General features: G+C 45.1%; 1 long non-coding RNA gene across 11 annotated transcripts in view; it reads left to right on the forward strand.

Annotated features, from left to right (window-relative positions):
- Positions 1-889: 889 nt before the first annotated feature.
- LOC144785443 (uncharacterized) overlaps positions 890-19226 on the forward strand; it is a 226397-nt gene continuing 208060 nt past the window's right edge. For 3 of the 11 annotated variants that reach the window (XR_013601892.1, XR_013601894.1, XR_013601897.1), the window contains exons 1-2: positions 895-1023; positions 5193-5266. This is a non-coding gene — a long non-coding RNA (uncharacterized LOC144785443). Of the gene's footprint in view, positions 1024-1257; positions 1365-5189; positions 5273-18877; positions 19027-19226 lie in introns of those variants that run through there. The other 8 variants (XR_013601888.1, XR_013601896.1, XR_013601891.1 and 5 more) reach the window with 5 other exon arrangements.

Genomic DNA, 19226 nt, shown 5'->3' on the forward strand with positions numbered 1-19226 from the left:
GTGCTCCACTAATTGGTTTAAAGTAAGGAGCACTATACTTTGGAGGAAATTATCCACCCCTGGAGCGAGTCTCGATTCCAGGTGGAGATTAAAGTCCCCCAGTAGCGTGAAGTTAGCATATTTAAGAAGTAGCTGACTTAGGGACTCTCCAAGCGAATCTGTGAATGTGGAGCTATACCCTGGAGGTCGATAAATAAGTGCGCCTGAAAAGGACATGGCGGCATTTAGGGCGATGCAGAAGCCTAAGCTTTCCGCCCCCTTAATCGCCTCAAGATCAAAGCTAGAGCAATGCAATGAATCGCGTAATATGATGGCCAGCCCACCACCTCTGCCATCTGATCTATCCTTCCTATACATTTTGTAACTAGGGGGTAGTGCTATTGCTACCAATCCTTCAGCCAATCCTTCAGCCAAGATTCAGTGATAAATAAATAATCAAGTTGCTGATCAAGGATTAAATCCCTAACGTCCTGGCAGTGCTTACTAAGTGATCTCGCATTAATTAAGCCTCCTTTAATCTTGACTTTATGTATTATGGTGGGTGGACTTATCCTATCAATTAATGTGGAAGGGCATGAGGAAAAAAACGACTTGCATGTCCAGCAGGAGCAAATGCCCCATATTCTTTCAGGTGCAACTTGATGTTCACAGTGTCCCTTAGGATTAAGTAGCTTCAAGGCCTCAGCCGTATATACCAACTCTGATTGGGTACGGTCAGCGTTCCCTGCCCTTGTCACTTCCTTGGCGCGGATGGGTGCGGACGGGCGCGCAAGCGGCGCGTCCGCTGCAAATCCGGCCCAGCATGGATCTAAGTAGCTGGCCAGGCACGGGAGGGTCCTGAGTTCCGGTCTCTGTACCGGAAGTTACCTAGGCTCCAAACGAGTCAGGCCGGGTGGGAGGTGTGTCCACTTCCCTCCAATCAAACCGGTAGGAGGCCGGCGTTGGACCGGGGAAGTGGAGACAGGCAGAACAAGAGTGCAAATGTGCATACACAAAAACTCGTACAGGAAGTGTAAAAATGAGGTAAGAAATGTGCTCGTTAAAAATTCATAAATATTAATTATTGAAACAAAATCGATTCACAACAAGTTAACTGCTAAAAACAGTATCACTCTGAAAATTAAAAGGAGTGTCAGGCAATTCCCTTAAATTGCAGCAGCTAATAAGTGTGGTGAGGACTACTCTCACCTTCCTTTGCGCCACCCTTGCCAGTGTCCATTTCTCTGTGACCATATGGAATGTTCCTAGGTCACAGGAGAGGGTCTGCGCGCAAGGAGTGTGACAGTTACGGGAGGGCGACCGGCGAGCTTCGAGGCACACTGCAGAATCGAGTGGTGGTCAGCAGCAGTTCTGACGCACTTGAGGTATGGGTGGAGATACATTGGTATCTGCCAAGTGGAAAGAGATCCTTGTTATGTTGGTGCTGTGTGATAAGCGGCCACATTTTGATCACGCCGTCCTGACAGCTTTGGGCAGTGCAACGCTCTCAGCGGTTATTGTTGAGAGTATATTTGCTGCGCAAGTGCTTCAAGATGATTTTCATTCCTCCTCACGGTTTGCTGCCATGGTTCGTTGGCACTCAGAGGTCTCTGGCGACCTCTGTGTTCAAGGGTCGCTGTAGGGAGTGGATGGAAGCTTTCACTTCCTGGATTACGAGCCGTTGACAAGTACAGGGGAACGTCTCTTCGCTCCCTGGTAGTGCTGGAGGGTTGTGCTTAAGCTAAGGAACGTCTCTTCATCCTTTGTTTGGTGTTGAAGAGCCGATTTCTATGAGAACAAGCAGTTGATGAGTCAAGGGGAACGTCCCTTCACCCCTTGATTAAGTATGATTACAATAATCGGTGCAATATACCCTTGCTCTCCACTTGTCAATTTGGGTCAATGTCAGTTATGAGTGCCTGTTACAGTACTCAGCCAAGTACTGTGCTTCCTCAAGCATTCTAGAGGAATTAGTTGTGTAATAACTTGCTTGTGTGGACATGGAGTAGCACATTTAAACTGTCATTCTCGTTTGCTGTTTTCTTTTTCTTTCTTCTCTTGGAGAAATTTTACTGAATTCTTTCAACCATTTAATCTAGTTTTTTTTGTTATTGACGAAGTGTTTTGTGGGCATTGTGTTTGTAATCATTTGTTATGGGGAAAGAAAGGGGCAAAACGCTGTTTTTCAGGCTCACTGGAACTCATTTTACAACGTCAAACATCATTCACTTCAACCTTGTTGTGTTAGCAAATATTGATAGTTCTGCAGGTAATATGTAGAATGTTATCACGGTTCTTTTCCTCTTGCCGACGCCTGGGGAGCCGATCACCAAATGGTCTAAGTGGAAGGAGGCTTTTTTAAATTATGCAAGGGTGTCTGGTACTCACCTGAGTGCTGAAAGGAAGCATGCTTTATTACTGCATTGCTTAGGTGCGGAAGGACAGGAAGTGCTAGATGCTTTGCTGTAGAAGCACGGGACTTGAATGAATTTGAGATATCATTAGCCAAATTAGATTGTCATTATCTACCCAGTATTAGTACGATTTTAGAGAGGTATCATTTTGGCATGCAAGTGCAAGGTCAGGATGAATCGGTGGTGGAGTATGTTACTAGTTTAAGAAAGTTAGCCTCTAATTGTAAGATTGGTGGCTCAACAGAAGAAAGGATTAGAGATCAATTTGTGTTACGTTGCAATAATGACAAAGTTTGTGAGGTACTTTGGATGAAGGATGAACCCCCTTTGGAGGCGGTACTGATAGTTGCAAAACGGGTGGAGCACATGTAGAAGTGTGTTAGTGAACTTAGAATTGATAAAAACTCTAAGACGACGGAGAATGAAGTACTGCAGAAGGGAGTGATGTTCAAGTTCAATAATCTGTATTGAAAACTGTACCAGAAGTTAGATTAAAGAAGAAGTTGGGAGCTAATTCCAAAGGTGTATGTTTCAGGTGTGGCTATGAGGGACACAGAGCTAATGACAAATCCTATCCTGCGCTATCTCAAGTGTGCAATTCGTGTGGAATCAGGGGGGCACTTCAGCAGAGTTTGCAGAAATAGAAACTAGGGAAAAACAAGAACTCAGAGGTTTGTCAGAAAATAGTTCTACAAGTTGGTGAGGCAAACAATTTGTTTCCGACTGAAGTAGTGGATGTGAATGGGCGCGGAATATCTCTGAAATTTGATTTGTGCTCATGCATTACCATCATTTTTAAAGAGTCTTTTGAGAAACATTTTGGTGGTGAGCAGAAGCTTGAGGTCATAGACATACAGTCTGGTGGTTATGGAGGTTAAAAAATTGAGATGCTAGGTTATTTTGATGCAGTGTTAAGCATTAACGGAAAATCTACGTCAGGCAAAGTGTATGTGTCCTGTCATGGTGATGATTTGTTGGGTTGGGCTCATCAGAAGGATTCAGGCATGAGTCTATATCCCAACAGAGTTCCACAAGTAAGGGTGGACACAGTCAGCAGTGGGACAAACAATTTTGTAAAGGGGGCACTTCAGCAGAGTTTGCAGAAATAGAAACTAGGGAAAAACAAGAACTCAGAGGTTTGTCAGAAAATAGTTCTACAAGTTGGTGAGGCAAACAATTTGTTTCCGACTGAAGTAGTGGATGTGAATGGGCGCGGAATATCTCTGAAATTTGATTTGTGCTCATGCATTACCATCATTTTTAAAGAGTCTTTTGAGAAACATTTTGGTGGTGAGCAGAAGCTTGAGGTCATGGACATACAGTCTGGTGGTTATGGAGGTTCAAAAATTGAGATGCTAGGTTATTTTGATGCAGTGTTAAGCATTAGCGGAAAATCTACGTCAGGCAAAGTGTATGTGTCCTGTCATGGTGATGATTTGTTGGGTTGGGCTCATCAGAAGGATTCAGGCATGAGTCTATATCCCAACAGAGTTCCACAAGTAAGGGTGGACACAGTCAGCAGTGGGACAAACAATTTTGTAAAGGAGTTTAGTATCCTGTTTCAGGATAACTTCATAAAATCAGATTACGGTAGGGTGCCAGACCTTATGTTGCCAAGGTCAGAAGAATTCCCTTACAGATACAAACTGCTGTAGCTGATAAACTAGAAAGATTGTGTAAGTGTGGAGTCATTGAGGCGGTGGAAGCAACGGAATGGCTAGCCCCAATTGTTGTCGCACACAAAGGGAATGGAGACATACGCCTTTGCGTAGACCTTAGAGCACTGAACAAGGAGGTGATAGTTGACAAATTTTCCCTTCCTAACATCGAGGAAATGATAACGTTTTCAGGGGCAAAAATATTCAGTACTCTTGATTTAGTCTTGGCTTATCACCAGGTAGAACTGTATGAAGGTTCTCAGGACCTTACTGCATTCACTACACCGTTTGGAATCTTTCATTTCAAAAGAATGCTGTTTGGTCTAATTTCTGCAGCAGCTGTTTTCCAAAGAACAATAGCGAAGCTCCTGAAGGGAGTGCCTGGAGTGAAGTGCTACCAGGATGACATTCTGATTTTTGGTGCTGAAAATTCGTTACATGATCCGCTTGTAAGAGAGGTGCTCAGCAGATTACAAGATGCTGGACTCAAACTTAAGGCTGAGAAATGCAGGTTTGGTGTGAGTGAAGTAAGCTACCTTGGTTATCTAATCTTAGGTGCTGGAGTCAAATCCAGAAGAGAATTGGTTGATACTATCAAGACCCTACAAGAACCTCAAACTAAGGAAGATCTCTCTTCTTTTCTGGGCATGGTGGAATACTACAGTAGGTTTATCCAGGATTTTGCTTTTAAAACATACAACATGAGGAAACTATTGAAAAAAAAGGTTTTATATGGGATAATTAATGCAAAGTGGAGTTCGATAATGTAAAACAAGAACTGAACAATGCACCTTCACTACAGGCATATGATCCTCTGAATTAAACTAAAGTGGTGTGTGATGCAAGTGAGAAGGGTTTGGGAGCCCTATTGATTCAAGACAGAGGTGGGAAGGAATAATTAATTGCATGTGTGTCACTCTGTCTTAGAGATGCTGAATACAACTATTGGGTCATCGAAAGGGAATTCCTTGCTGTCCACTAGGCCATTAACAGATTTAGAAAATTCCTGTGGGGAATCAAATTCACTGTTCAGACAGATCATAAGCCACTAGTTGAAGTGTTTTCAAAAAAAGGTCCTAATGCTATTTCTTCAACATTAGGAGATGGGTGGTGAACTTACAAGAGTATTGTTTCTCAGCAGATTGCTTATCCCGAATGGTGAATGCTGATGAGTTGGAGACAAACAGGAAAGAGGAACAGGATGAGGAAGAAGAGGTGAGGGTATGTGAAGTAACGGAAGACATCATTAACAAGTGTGAGTGGTTATCTGAACTTCAACTTGATGTTGAACTGAACTGCGTGTTGCAAACACTAGTCTCTGGCAAACTCAACATTTCAGGTTTAGGTGTGTTCAAGGCCCACTGGAGCAAGATTTTACACAAATTAGCAATAGACAAAGGATTCCTTCTGAGAGGCACAAGGGTTATTCCTCCTAAGAAGTTAAGGCAGAGAGTTTTACAGATGACTCATGAGGATCACATGGGCATCATGAAAACTTAAGAGTAGGCTCAGGAGAGATTTTTGGTAGCCTGGTCTAGATCATGACTTAGAGCATATGGTGAGGGACTGTGTTGAATGTATTAATTCGGACAAGGGCTTCAAAACTAGTCACACTCTCATAGTGTGTAGAGATTTACCGAAATATCCCTGGGAGGAAGTGGCAATGGATATTTTGGGCCCTGTAAGAGGCAAGCATGCAACACCTTATGTTCTAGTATTGATGGACCCATACTCTAGATGGGTTGAAGTGTCGTGTTAGCAAGACATATTTTCTGGGGCCATCATAAACATTTTGGAGAACATATTTAGACATGAGAGTTTTCCACGATTTCTTCTCACAGATAATGGGGTACAGTTTTGCTCAAAAGAGACAGAATTGTTTCTCAAGAGTTGTGAGGTAACTCACAAAACTTCAGCTTTAAACCATCAAAAAACTAATGGTGCAATTGAAAAAGTCATCAAAACTTTAAAAGAAGGCATCCAGTTAGCGAGAGCAAATGGTTCTGATTGGAAAACTGAACTGTCCAATAGATTATCTGGCTATCCTTTCGCACCACATTCAAGTACTGGCAAATCCCCTTTCGAGTTGTTTAAACGGAGAGTCCCCGCTACCACAATGAGTACAGGTTGGATGCATTGGAACAAAGGCTGTGTGGCCTATTCACTGGGAAAGTGGAGAGAAAAGGAGATGTCAGCGCAGGTCAGGAGGAAAGATTTGTTTGATAAAGATAAGAAAGTAAAGGAGGTAAGAGTGGAAGTAGGTGATTTTGTGAAAATTAGAGCTCCCAAAGGGTGTGCTGATTGGTCTAAGTTCACAAGGAGATTAGAAGTGGCCAAGTGTTTCAAGAATGCTGTCAAAACACATGATGGCTGAGTGTGGAACAAAAGCAGAATAGTTGTTGTGGAGCCTGTACAAAACCCTCAGTTCACGATGAGCTCAGTTACTGTACGTTCCAGTGGTAACGTGCAGTGTTCAGCTATGCATGAGGCACACAACAGTCAAGTCAAGTCAAGTCAATAAATTTGTATAGCGCGCTACATACCCAGAGGGTCTCAAGGCGCTTGAAGAAGGGTGGGGAATTACTTGTCAAATATCCACGTTTTAAGTTGCTTTCTGAATGCTAGGTGGTTCTGAGTAAGGCGAAGGTGAGTGGGAAGTGAGTTCCAGGTTTTAGCTGCCAGGTAGGAGAAGGATCTACCTCCCATGGTGGATTTGTTGATGCGAGGTACAGTGGCAAGGGCTTGGTTGGAGGATCGTAGCTGGCGGGAGGGTGTGTAGAATGACAGTCGTGTGTTGAGGCATTCGGGTCCGATTTCGTAGAGTGCTTTGTGTGCGTGGGTTAGGAGCCGGAAAGTGATTCTCTTATTGACGGGGAGCCAGTGGAGGTTTTTCAGGTGGCCAGAGATGTGTTCTTTACGCGGGATGTCTAATATGAGCCTGGCTGAAGCGTTCTGGATGCGTTGAAGTTTTTTCTGGATTCTTGCGGTGGTACCGGCGTAGAGGGTGTTTCCGTAGTCCAGTCGGCTCGTGACCAGAGCGTGAGTGACTGTTTTTCTAGTTTCGGTGGGGATCCAGCGAAATGTTTTTTTGAGCATGCGAAGAATGTTGAAGCAAGATGAAGAAACGGCGTTGACTTGTCTGTTCATCGAGAGTGAGGAATCCAGGATGACGCCCAGGTTCCGTGCGTGGTCCGTCGGGATAGGTGCTTTTCCAAGGGCCTCTGGCCACCAAGAGTCATCCCAGGCGGAGGGGGAGGTGCCTAGGATGAGGACTTCTGTTTTGTCTGAGTTCAGTTTCAGACGGCTGTGCTTCATCCATTCGGCAACTTCTTTCATTCTTTCATGCAGGTTGGTTTTGGCAGTGTTAGGGTCTCTAGTGAGTGATAGGATCAGTTGAGTGTCGTCGGCGTAGGAGATGATGTTGAGGTTGGTTGGCGTGCGATGACCGCGAGGGGGCTCATGTATACGTTGAAGAGGGTGGGGCTGAGTGAAGATCCTTGTGGTACGCCGCAGATGACTTCAGTGGCCTCTGACTTGAATGGTGGGAGGCGGACTCTCTGGGTTCTTCCGGTGAGGAACGAGGTGATCCATTCCAGTGCTTTTCCATGGATTCCGACGTTTCTGAGGCGTTGTAAAAGGGTGCTATGACAGACCGTGTCGAAGGCTGCGGAGAGGTCGAGGAGGATGAGGGCGACTGTGTCTCCATTGTCCAGTAGAGTTCGAATGTCGTCTGTTGCTGCGATGAGGGCGGTTTCAGTGCTGTGCTTGGCTCGGAAGCCGGATTGTGAGGAGTCGAGGGATTTGTTGGTTTCGAGGAATGCGGCGAGCTGGTTGTTGACCGCTTTCTCGATGACTTTGGCCGGGAATGGAAGGAGTGAGATAGGGCGGTAGTTTTTGAGTTCGGTGGGGTCAGCTGTGGGTTTCTTCAGAAGTGCGCTGAGTTCGGCATGTTTCCAGCTTTCCGGGAAGCTTGCGGAGTTGAGGGAGCAGTTGATGACGTCTCGGAGGTGCGGTGCTATAATGGAGTCTGCTTTGTTAAAGATGTGGTGAGGTCATGGGTCTGTGGGGGATCCTGAATGGATAGAGTTCATCAGACGGATGGTGTCCTCAGTGGAGATTGGCTTCCAGTCATTGAGGATGTTCAGGGGGAGTGGGGGTCCTGCAAGGGGTTGGGTGGGTTGGTCTTCGGGTCGGTTGTCGAAGCTGTTGTGGATGTCTGCAATTTTGTTGTGGAAGAATGAGGCTAGGGAGTCGCAGAGGGCTTGAGAGGGGGTGATGTCGTTGGAGTTGGCCGAGGGGTTGGTAAATTCCTTGACGATGTTGAATAATTCCTTGCTGTTGTGGGCGTTGTTGTCTAGTCGGTCCTTGAAAGCGGCTTTCTTGGCATTCCGGATCAGTTGGTGGTGTATGCGGGTGGCGTTTTTGAAGGCGTCCTTGGTGCTGGTGGTTGGGTCTTTTTTCCAGTCCTTCTCGAGGGAGCGGGAGAGTTTCTTGGATTTCTTAAGATCATCGTTGAACCAGGAGGCCTTCTTGCTGCCTAGTTTGATTTGTCGTTTTTTCAGTGGTGCTAGGATGTCGGCGCTGTTGGATAGCCATTGGGTGAGGTTGGTGGCTGCTAGGTCTGGGTTTGAGGAGTGGGCGGGGGGGTTTTGGAGAAGCGATGAGGAGATCTGGTCGATGGTGATTTTGTTCCAGTTTCTCTGCAGAGTGGGTTGGGGGTGGTTGTTGGAAGTGGGCTTGTTGTAGGTAAAGTGAACGCAGCTGTGGTCAGTCCAAAGGAGAGCTGTGGTGTGGCTGAAGGAGACATGTTTGCTGGAGGTGAAGATAGGGTCGAGGGTGTGACCTGCGATGTGGGTGGGGGTAGTGACAAGTTGTTTAAGTCCGAGGTTGGCCAGGTTGTCCAAAAGGGTGGTGGTGTTGCGGTCGTTGTTCTTTTCAAGGTGAAAGTTGAGGTCTCCCAAAAGGATGTAATCCTCGGAGGGGAGCGCGTGTGGAGTGATGAAGTCCGTGATGTCTTCACTAAACTGTGCGCGGGGTCCAGGTGGCCTGTAAAGGAGGGTGCCTCTGAGTGTGGTCTTGGGGTCGATGTGGATCTGGAAGTGAAGGTGTTCAGAGTTGGCGAGATTGACGTCTGAGCTGGTTGAGATGCGGATGGATTTCTTATGGATGATAGCGATACTTCCTCCTGTGTGGCCGGTACGGTCCTTGCGTATGATTTTATAGTCTTCCGGGATGGCAATGGTGATGTCTGGGGCTGAAGTGGCGTTCATCCATGTTTCTGTTAGGAAGGCGACGTCCGGAGAGATGGTGTCTAGTAGATTCCAGAGGTCAATGGCGTGCCTGTGGACCGATCGGGTGTTGAGCTGGATGCATTGTAGGTGGTTGGGGTCGGATATCTGATGTGTGTTCGTAGATGAGGAGTTGTTCTTGGTGCCGTCGAACTTGCAGGAGTTGCAGGAAAAGGGTCCATGGGTGTGTCCAGGAGCAGCTTGGACGCAGTTGAGGGAACGGCCGGGGTTGAGGGCTAGGAGGGTGTTGGCATCGTAAGTAATGCGGGAGGGGTGGAGTTTACGAGAACCAGGGGCTCTGGCGCTGGGCACGGTCCAGGCGCGGACGGGCGTAGACGGGCTTACCTTAGGCGCACCTTCGGCGCGTCCGTAGCGCGTGGACGCTGCGCGTGCGGACATCTGCCATAAATGGAGGAGGAGGGGGCGGATCGTGGGAGGGGCAGCAGCTGGGAGGCGGTAGCAGGGAGGAGGGGCGGGCCAGGGAACACACAAACAAGATGGAGGGTCAAAGGGAGAGTAAGGCAGGGGCAGCAGATGCACCACGGCACCGGGGGCACAAACCAGTTCCCAGCGTGATGCAAATTAAATAAATAAATACAGCGCGAGCCAAATTTAATAAATAAATCACAGCGCAAGGTAAATTAAATAAATAAATCACAGCGCGAGGTAAATTAAATAAATAAATCACAGCGCAAGGTAAATTAAATAAATAAATCACAGCGCAAGGTAAATTAAATAAATAAATGCAGTTACAAATCTGCAGTCTCGATACGGTACCACCAGCAAGCCAGATCGTCAACAGGGAGCTATTCTCTCAGAGAAGGAGTATCAGAGAGACCTGCCTACCTCAAAGACTTTATAGTGTAATGGGTCATGTAAATCAGGTCATGGGCATGTATTTATTGATTGACTAACATCACACCACCCTCTCTGCTTCTCTTTCTAGACTGTCTTTTTGTCAAACCTGCCTTTTCCTCTAGTTCTTTCTCTCTTAGCTGTGTCTTTCTCATTTTTTAGCCTATCACATCTGTCACCTGTGCTTTCCTCTCTGTAGTCTCTGTTTTGCATGTTGCTGTTATTTCCCATCTGTCTGTGTGGTGTATTCTCTTCTAATCTCTCAACTGTCCCTGGTCATCTATTAACGCTTCCTTTCCCTCTCTCTCACCTGACAATGGGTGAGAGAGTGAGCAATATTTAGATTCCTTTTTTTGCCAGCGCTTTTAACTTGCAACAGTAAATCAATTATGTTGCAATAGTTACTTTTAGTTTGAGGATATCCCTTCAAAACACACTGCAGAGCCGGTGTTCCGATATTCACTGTATCCCCGTGTGTGGCTGCACCCCTACGTCACGGGGTGGAGAAGGGCAGAGAGCGCCCGCGGGGTCCTTGTGCCAAGATTGTTCACAGCCTCGAGCCGCCAGCAGCCCGAGGCGGTGTACGAGGCTGGAACAGTTCTAAATTCATGTTAATGAATGTCATGTTAATCACCATCTATGATGGAGATTTGATTACAGCAGGAAAGGGAGAAGGGTCTGGGAAGAGGCACGCTGATGTTGTTGTAATGCAGGCAGCTTAGCATCGCAACATGCACTGTGATCATTCGTATAATAATTTGTTTAACACGCTTCCCGGGTACACAGTTTACATTTTAAATAAATATGTAGTAGCTTTAATGCGGGCAATACACCGGCCTGCAGGTGGGGGTCCTGCTTGTACGGAGACGGGCTGTGTACAGAGGTTGGCACAAGGACCCCGTGGGCGCTGTCTGCCCGTGACGCGAGCCATGTTCGATTAGAGCATGCGCAATGATGATGACACGGAATGATGGTGGGCGTGGTACCACGTCATCGGCCGTAATGTGCGCATGCGTACGCATGTGCAAAACAGGGGGGGCACTGCCATACGGGGGGCAGCAGATTATGGAACACCGGCTCATAACAGGGCCTCCAGTTCCGAATAGTGGTAACATTTTGTTTCATTGCAGTGTCAGTTTCACTGATGAATTTATTCTTGTCAGCCTAAGGTTCCCGTTTGCTGCTGCATAAGGAAGTTTAAAAAGGCTCCCAAGGGCTATCTTTAACGTTTGTTACTGGCTAATGTAATCTTATGCCAAGGGTAGCAATGCGTGTGCCAGGGGTTGCAACGGGCAATTCAGGGGTTGCAGTTGCGACCCCTAAATGAAGTCCATGATTTAAGGTCAACAAAAACGAATGCAGCAACATAGAAGGCAAGCAGATACAATGTTTGGGTAAGACCACCCTAAGGCTGATAGGCTTAACACGGTTAAACTCAGCTCAGACAAAACAGTCAGATTTCTTGTTTTTATGTGGGACTCTATGCTGTCTTGGTCAGCGGAAGTGAACAAAATGGCACAATCTGCCCACTTCCACCAGCACCATCTTAAAAAAATCAAACATCTTTTCTCCTACAAACAAATAAAATCTTTAAAAGCCTTGATCATCCCTAGAATTGATACAGATAAAGCCATCCTAGCAGAAGTTCCCACGTCAACACTGGCTCCGCTCAAAGCCATCTTCGCTTCCACTCTCCGACTCACCTTGGAGAAAAATAGATTCAACCCTATTTCCCGATTCTGAGCAACCTTTATTAGCTACCACACAAGGAGTTAATCAAGTTCAAGTCAGGATGCATCACCTCAAAAACTTTCACTACAACAGATCTACACAGTTAGGCAACCTTCTCAAGATGTCTGGAGAAATAAGACTATCTAGATGCAAGACCTCCTTAACTTTAGAAAAACCTACATTCAAGCCTGCTTTAGCACTGAAGCAATAGTTTTCTGGAGCGGTACCCAGTTTTTGAACCCCCATACCCCTTGACCTAAGAGGCAGCCGCAACATCTTATATTTCAGGGAAGGCCTCATGACTTACCTCTTCAAATTTTACCTCTGCAGTGAGTAAACAAGCTTCTCTGCTGCACACACACACGCCACCAGCTTCAAAACACCCTTGTATGTTTTCCTACTGTCACATCTGGAGCGACTACATAAGTTGTATTCAGCTGTTTAAAGTTGTGTACTTCACCTTGTTTCAACATACCATTCCACCCCCATGCCTGTCCCCCCGTCTGTTGGTACTTGTTGTTTCTCAACATATTCATGTACACGCTTTGGTTTTCTGTAACTGCACATAAATAAATAAATAAATAAATAGCTTGTGTGGCTGCAAATACCTAGCTTAGCACACTCCTGCCATCTTATCTTGGGCACATACATTTGCAAGTTGTTTTTCTTCAAGGTTGTTTTCGAGCCATTAGACCTGTTGTGACTTCGCCCTTAGTCCACAATGCACCAGGACAAAGTAAGTACATTTTTATCGTTTCTAGTTATTTAAAACTGTAATAATGTAACACAAACATTTAAAACAGCTATAAAAGAAAAAAATAGATAAAATTACAATCGACCAGTTAAAACCGTGCAACTGTCTGTTCAGTCGATCGTGAATAGCACCTGTCAGTCCACTCCTTATACATTCGTGAAATTGCAAATTCGGGGACCTCGACAAATACTCCAATCAATTGTAAAATTACAATATTTAAAAAAGATGTCAGTAAAATAGAGCACTGTCCTTCTAACTCAACCCCTTCACAACGCCCAGAACGAGAGGATAAAGTGCATTATACTTTAAAATACTTGCAAAATGTGTTGGAGTTGCTGTATCAATAAGGAAAGGAGGTTTCTCAAATGACACCATAGGGCCATTGGTACATTGATTTGGGCATTGCGCAGAGAACCAGCTTTTATAGGACCTTTGGTACTAAAGACTTAAATCACCAAACAACAAACCATAAGACCATCAGCTGAGTGACATGCACATGGTTTCCAATCAAATTCATAAAGTGTATTTTACAATGTCAAGGAGCCTACAAAACCTGACATGCACTAGTCATGACCAAAAGTTGTGAGGCGTGAAAGTTATGTAACTTTAAGCAGAAAAAAAACAGGTGGCAACTGTTCTTGGGCTAGAGTTAAGTGGGCAAATACGGTCTGCAAGTTTAACCACCCTCAGGACTCCTGTTCATTATCTTGAAGGTTTCCCTGAGAAATTTCCAACCCTGGCTGAGAGCTGTGTATCTACTCTGCTCAAACATAAATTTATAGCTTTTTTACATTGCTTTATGCCCAAATGTTGGAATATTGGTTTTAACCAGGAACAACTTAAACTTTCTTACCTAGGGTAGAGAGTCCACCACAGATTATTTTCTTCTAACATCGGGGTTTCAACATTCACGTTCAGCTCAGGGGTATAATACAGACCCCCCCCCAACCACAGCAGTGCGGTGGGGGTCCCCAAGCACCAGGGGGGGCCTTCAGCACAGCAATACGACCGGAGAGCTCCTGATAGAGTCCGGAGGGGGTCCCTCCACGTATCTTGCAGGGGGGTCCTCAATTTTCATTACGTCACTGGTTCAGCTCTGGGCCTGATGACCCTTTTTTGGGGGAGAACTTCAGTGCAAACTATTGGGCCATTGACCCAGGCACGAGGAAACGATTACGAACCTCTTCCATGGCAGCAACAGAGACTTTCTTTTGACATCCTGCCCGTTTTGAGGTGCCATGATGAGGACTTCTCTTCGATCGGTGTTGATGACACCGGAAAGAGTTCAGGGCCAGATTTACGCAAGGATTGCATTGCCCTTACGACACGCAAGGTGACGCAAGGGCAACACAAGTCTTAAGTGTGATTTACTACGCATGCAGTGCCACTGTGTGTGGCTCTGTGTGGCATTGTAAATGCAGAGTAAGGTAACGCAGCGCAAGTTGCTACTATGTGTTACTCTGCCTTGGGAAAGCGTTCCATGGATGGAGCATGGGTGTTTCCATGTATCCACCCATGGATTTTGTTGCATTCCCAGATTTACTACCAGTAGTGAACCTGGGAATCTGAAAATAAAGTACGCCTTCTCTGGGGAGTTGGAAAGAGGAGAAATAACTTTCTTTGTCCTTGTTTTTTCCTCTTTTTACATGTGCAGCATCCATATAAAGAGGAAAAGGTCTGTAAGGATTGTTTTTGTGCAAGAAGGTGTCCCTTACTGCATAAAAACAATCCTGCCTGCAAAACAGGCACTCTTGCACCATGGTGCAAGGGTGCCGCAAGGGTGCCTGGGTTGTGCTAGGCTGCACTGTGTGTGCCTGTGTCGGGTGGGAGCTGGATTTCTATCTTAGTAGCTACACCAAATTACTGCCCTCTCCATGTGGCGCAGCATAGCAAGTTGTGTTGCTGCGTTGAGCTGTGTGTCACACCTTTGTAAATATAGTCATCAGTTTGTACATAGCAAATGACTGTGGGGGAGAATAGTGTTATTGTAAGAACATCCTTTCAGGGCTGCCCTAGGTCCAACAGAAAATCCTCTTGGTCAGACCAACACATGGTGTGCAACTTGTGCTTATCACCGAGGCCTTTGGGCACTGAAGGGAGAGGTGCTAGGTGCACCAAAAAATGTTGTGCCAAGAAACATCCAACACCCGTAACATTTTCCGGCCCGAGGGAGAAGAAGCAGGCCCACCAAGTCTTACAACAGAGCAAGAAAAGTAGAGCCTAGAAGTTCGATCTTCTGAGGCTTCATAGCCAAAACATGCGGAGGAGCATGTGCGCCATTCATCAAGGACCTTGGGTCTAAAGACCAAAACCACGCCCAGGACCAATCCCTCTTCAAATGCAAGGGGCCACTCCCAATTGTTTAACCTCAAAAGAGCATACAAGATAAGGCAGAGCTCCTCCCAATTGTTCAACCTCAAAAGAGTATACAAGATAAGGCAGAGCTCAAGAGAGAGACAGTCATAAAGTCCAAAGCCAGGCCTCAAAAGGCACCGACCTTCGTGTCGGTCAGCGGATACAGTTCGAAATTGAGCCCCCTTGATCCCAAGTATGCCATTGGCGAAGGATGTGGTGCCATGCCAACCCGCACCATTGTCGCGATCAGAGAATCCGGCATCAGAGCCAAAGTTGAGACAGAGACCACCAGCCAGACAGGCACTAAGGCTGACACAAAAAGAACCCTCTTCTGGGAGCTTGAACACAAGTGAGGGCCCGATCCTGCTCCAGCTCCCAAAAGTCATGGGCAGGGGACAAAAAAACTCATTATTTACCCTTCCAACAGGGAAGACTCTCAGACCTTCCAACAGGGAAGACTCTCAGACCTTCCAACAGGGAAGACTCTCAGACCTTCCAACAGGGAAGACTCCCAGACCTCCTCCATAGGATTACCTTCACACAAGCTTCTGGATGCCTAATAAGGGGGGACTAACTTTAGAAGAGCAACTCTCCTCAATGGCTCTTCCTTCTCCTCCAACAAAAAGGGTTAGGGACAGGACTACAAATCCTCCACCATACATCCATCTGCACCCAGGGTTCCGGCATCACATCCTATACTGCCACTCTGTAGAAAATTGGGTTATTAGTTGTGTGGGGTGTAATGCCTGTTCAAGCAATAGGCCCACATGTATCCCCTCATTGGGAACCAAACACCCAATTGTAGTGCTTGACTCTCTTAGTGTAGTGAAGCAGAGGAAACCAAGGCCTACTCAGGCGAGGTCAGAAAGTGATGTGAACAGCATTTGGAGTCAATTCATGTTCAAGCGAAAAAGTCTGATTTTTTATGAAAGTTGATGACCGTCCTTACGAAATACCTCTAAGAGGCCCAAACTGGTCGGTTTTCAAATGTCACATCTTTCGACTATTTCTGACTATTGGATGTGGATTATCATTTTATGAGCTAAAATAAGTATATCTAGAGTGATTTTCGTGCTTCTAGGGGCCAAAAACACAAGATTTGGGTATGAGTAAAAGTGAATGACATGGCCCAGTTGCTTACTTTGAGGCCTTAAAAAGTGTTTATCCACTGCAGAAAGTGATATAAGCATTTTGTATCAATACATGTTCAAGCGAAAAAGTCCGATATTTTTATGAAAATCAATGACCGCCCTTACGAAAATAGAGGTCCAAAATTGTCTGGTTTCAAATGTTGGCTCTTTCAACTATTTCTGACTTATCCATGCCATTCAATGGGGCCAAGAGATAAGATTTGGGTTATGGGTAAAAATGAATGTAAATGACCAATTGCTCACTTTGAGGCCTTTAATAGTGTTCATTCACTGTTGAAAAGAGCAGAAAGTAGTAAATTCCAGCTTGCAATCATGGCCGAATAGGGTGTGGTATTTATCGCAGCTTCTAAAAACGGTTACGCCAAGGTGAGGTATTCAATAAAGCCTGATTTGTGATGAAAATCGATGACTTGCTTGCTAATGAAATTCCTCCTAGAGGTCTAAAATGGTTGGGTTTCAAATGTTTTTTTTTTTAACTTTTTCTGAATTTTGAATGTGGGCTAGCACTTTTGAAGCTGAAATGAGCATAGATCGTGTGATTTCCTTGCTTCTAGGGATCAAAACACACAATTTGGTGTATGGGTAAACGTGAATGTAAATGGCCCACATGCTCATTTGAAGGCCTTAAAAGGTGTTTATTCACTACAGGAAGTGATATAAACAACATTTGGATTAAATTCATGTTCAAGCAAAAAAGTTAGATTTTTAATAAAAATTCGAGTTTCCGCACCCTTAGGAAATGCCTCAGAGAGGTCCAAATTGGTCTGTTTCGAATGTTGCCTCTTTCAACTATTTCTGACTTTTGGATGTGGATCATCACTTTTGGAGCACAAATCAGTATATTTAGAGTGGTTTACATGCTGGGGGGTTGTCAATAACGCAAGAATTGGTATAGGGGTACAAAAGTGAATGAAAATGGCCCAATTACTCACTTTGAGGCCTTAAAAGGTGTTTATTCACTGCAGGAAGTAATACACACATCATTTGGAGTCATTTCACGTTCAAGCTATAAAGTTTGATTTTTTTAATGAAATTCAATGGCCTGGCCCCCCGACAAAATGCCTCTGAAAGGTCCAAAATGTTAAGCTTTCAAATGTTGCCTATTTCAACTATTTCTGACTTTTGGATGTGGAGCATCACTTTTGGAGCTAAAATGAGCATGTTTAGAGTGATTTTCGTGCTTCTAGTGGGCCAAAACACAAGATTTAGGGCAGAGGTCTTCAAACTGTGGGGTGCCCCCCCCTGGGGGGGCTGTGGATGGGTTCCCAGGGGAGTGCAAATGCCTCTGCAAGTACATGTAAATGAAAATGGCGTGGAAGTGCGGTGATGTTTATTTGCTGCATTTCCAGGCTGGCTTTGTTCACTCCAAGCCCTAGAAGTGAAAGTGAGAGCTGTTATCAGAGTGTGGTTGGGGTGGGGGTCATTGAATGTGCTGGCAGATTCAAAGAGGTTGCTAAAAAAAAAAGTCCAAGTGTTTTGTGTTTTCACAGTGGAGAAGTGTGGCTCACTGGTTAGAGGGGCAGACTCTGAAGCAGAGATCGGGCCCGGGACTAGGGTTCAAGTCCCGACGCGGCAGGGTCTTGAGCTCAATGTCCGCGGACTCGATAATTCTCACCTCGGCGCCTACTCTAATCATGGGTCCCACGCTGCAACTCTGGGCAATAGCTTGCTTAATCTCCACAACGGCCCCTACAACACTGGGATGCCTGGCTTCACCTTGGGGGTGCCCAGGAGGGGTTTCTCACAGGGAGAGCCAGGAAGGGTTACACAGCGTTATACAGCGCCGGGACGCCCCGTTGGGGCAGCTGTGCGCTTTACAAAATACACTACTACAGTCATTTAAGTGTATATAAAATAATGTAATAAATGCTTAATTGAAAAATACATGCAAGTTAAACTAACTGGTGATAAATGCACTCTTTTAGCTTGTGAAGCCTCAGTTACCAACTACCATCACTGCAGTTGTGTGTGTGTGTTAAAGCTGAATGACACATAATTGAACCCTAGTTGGTGCTGAGGAATAGTGACCTTGGTATTTATAGTCAGGGCCACTAGAAGTATGCAATTGTGCGGGTTTGGCATTTTACGCATAGTTATGGATTTACATTATTTGCCACATAATCCATCATCTGCTGCATATTTAGCAGATTTTAACAAAAATATACTTGTTTCTAGCTCAAACGGTTTAAAAGTTACTAAAAATGCAGTAACACGTTACCTTGCAGCGGAAGGCCCTTTCTAATGGTTGACTGGTCACCTTTCTGTTGCTTATTGCTATATGTGGGTGTTAAAGATGTACTTATGAGGGGAAATATATGCCAGGACAGTGTTAACAAGTATAAAAATGGCAAAATAATGCAGTAATGCTATCACAAAATATGCAGCATTATGCAGCATAATTTGTCTATGCTTGCTGCATAATTTAGGCAACCCTGGTGCATAATTTGTCCTTCTCCTGCCACATAATTCCAGTGACCCTGTTTATAGTGCTATGAGGTCCCAGCCTGTGGCAGAAAGCATTGTGAATATGTAAATCAATATTTTAAAATAACATTTACATATTCCAAGCTAGGCTGCTGCTGCAAAATGATGCCGTGATTCAGATAAAACAAGTTCTTACAAAATATACTTTTTAGTAATAAGTAATCAAACAGTAACTAATACAGACATTTCCGTAAGTGTCTCCACTATTCCAGATCTCAGCTGATAACACCCCTACATTACATCTCAAAAAGAATAAATCTTTGCCACCATGAAGATTTAAGCAGAGCCGCGGAAATAATTCAGCAGGAGAGCACCCCATTATCCCGCAGGGTTGACTAAATTATGCAGCAAGAAAAGGTAAATTATGCGGCACATTTTGTGGTTAGCATTACTTCATTTTTTTGTCATTTTAACTCATGGTAACGCTGTCAGGGGAAATATTGCACCTCATTAGTCCCAGATTAACACCCAAATACAGCAGTAAGCAACTACAAGATTACCAGTCAATCTTTGCAAAGGGCCTTCCACTGCTCCAGAACACTTTCCACTGTTTTAAC

Source organism: Lissotriton helveticus, chromosome 10 (genome assembly GCF_964261635.1).
Source record: "Lissotriton helveticus chromosome 10, aLisHel1.1, whole genome shotgun sequence".
NCBI classification, from domain to species: Eukaryota; Metazoa; Chordata; class Amphibia; order Caudata; family Salamandridae; genus Lissotriton; species Lissotriton helveticus.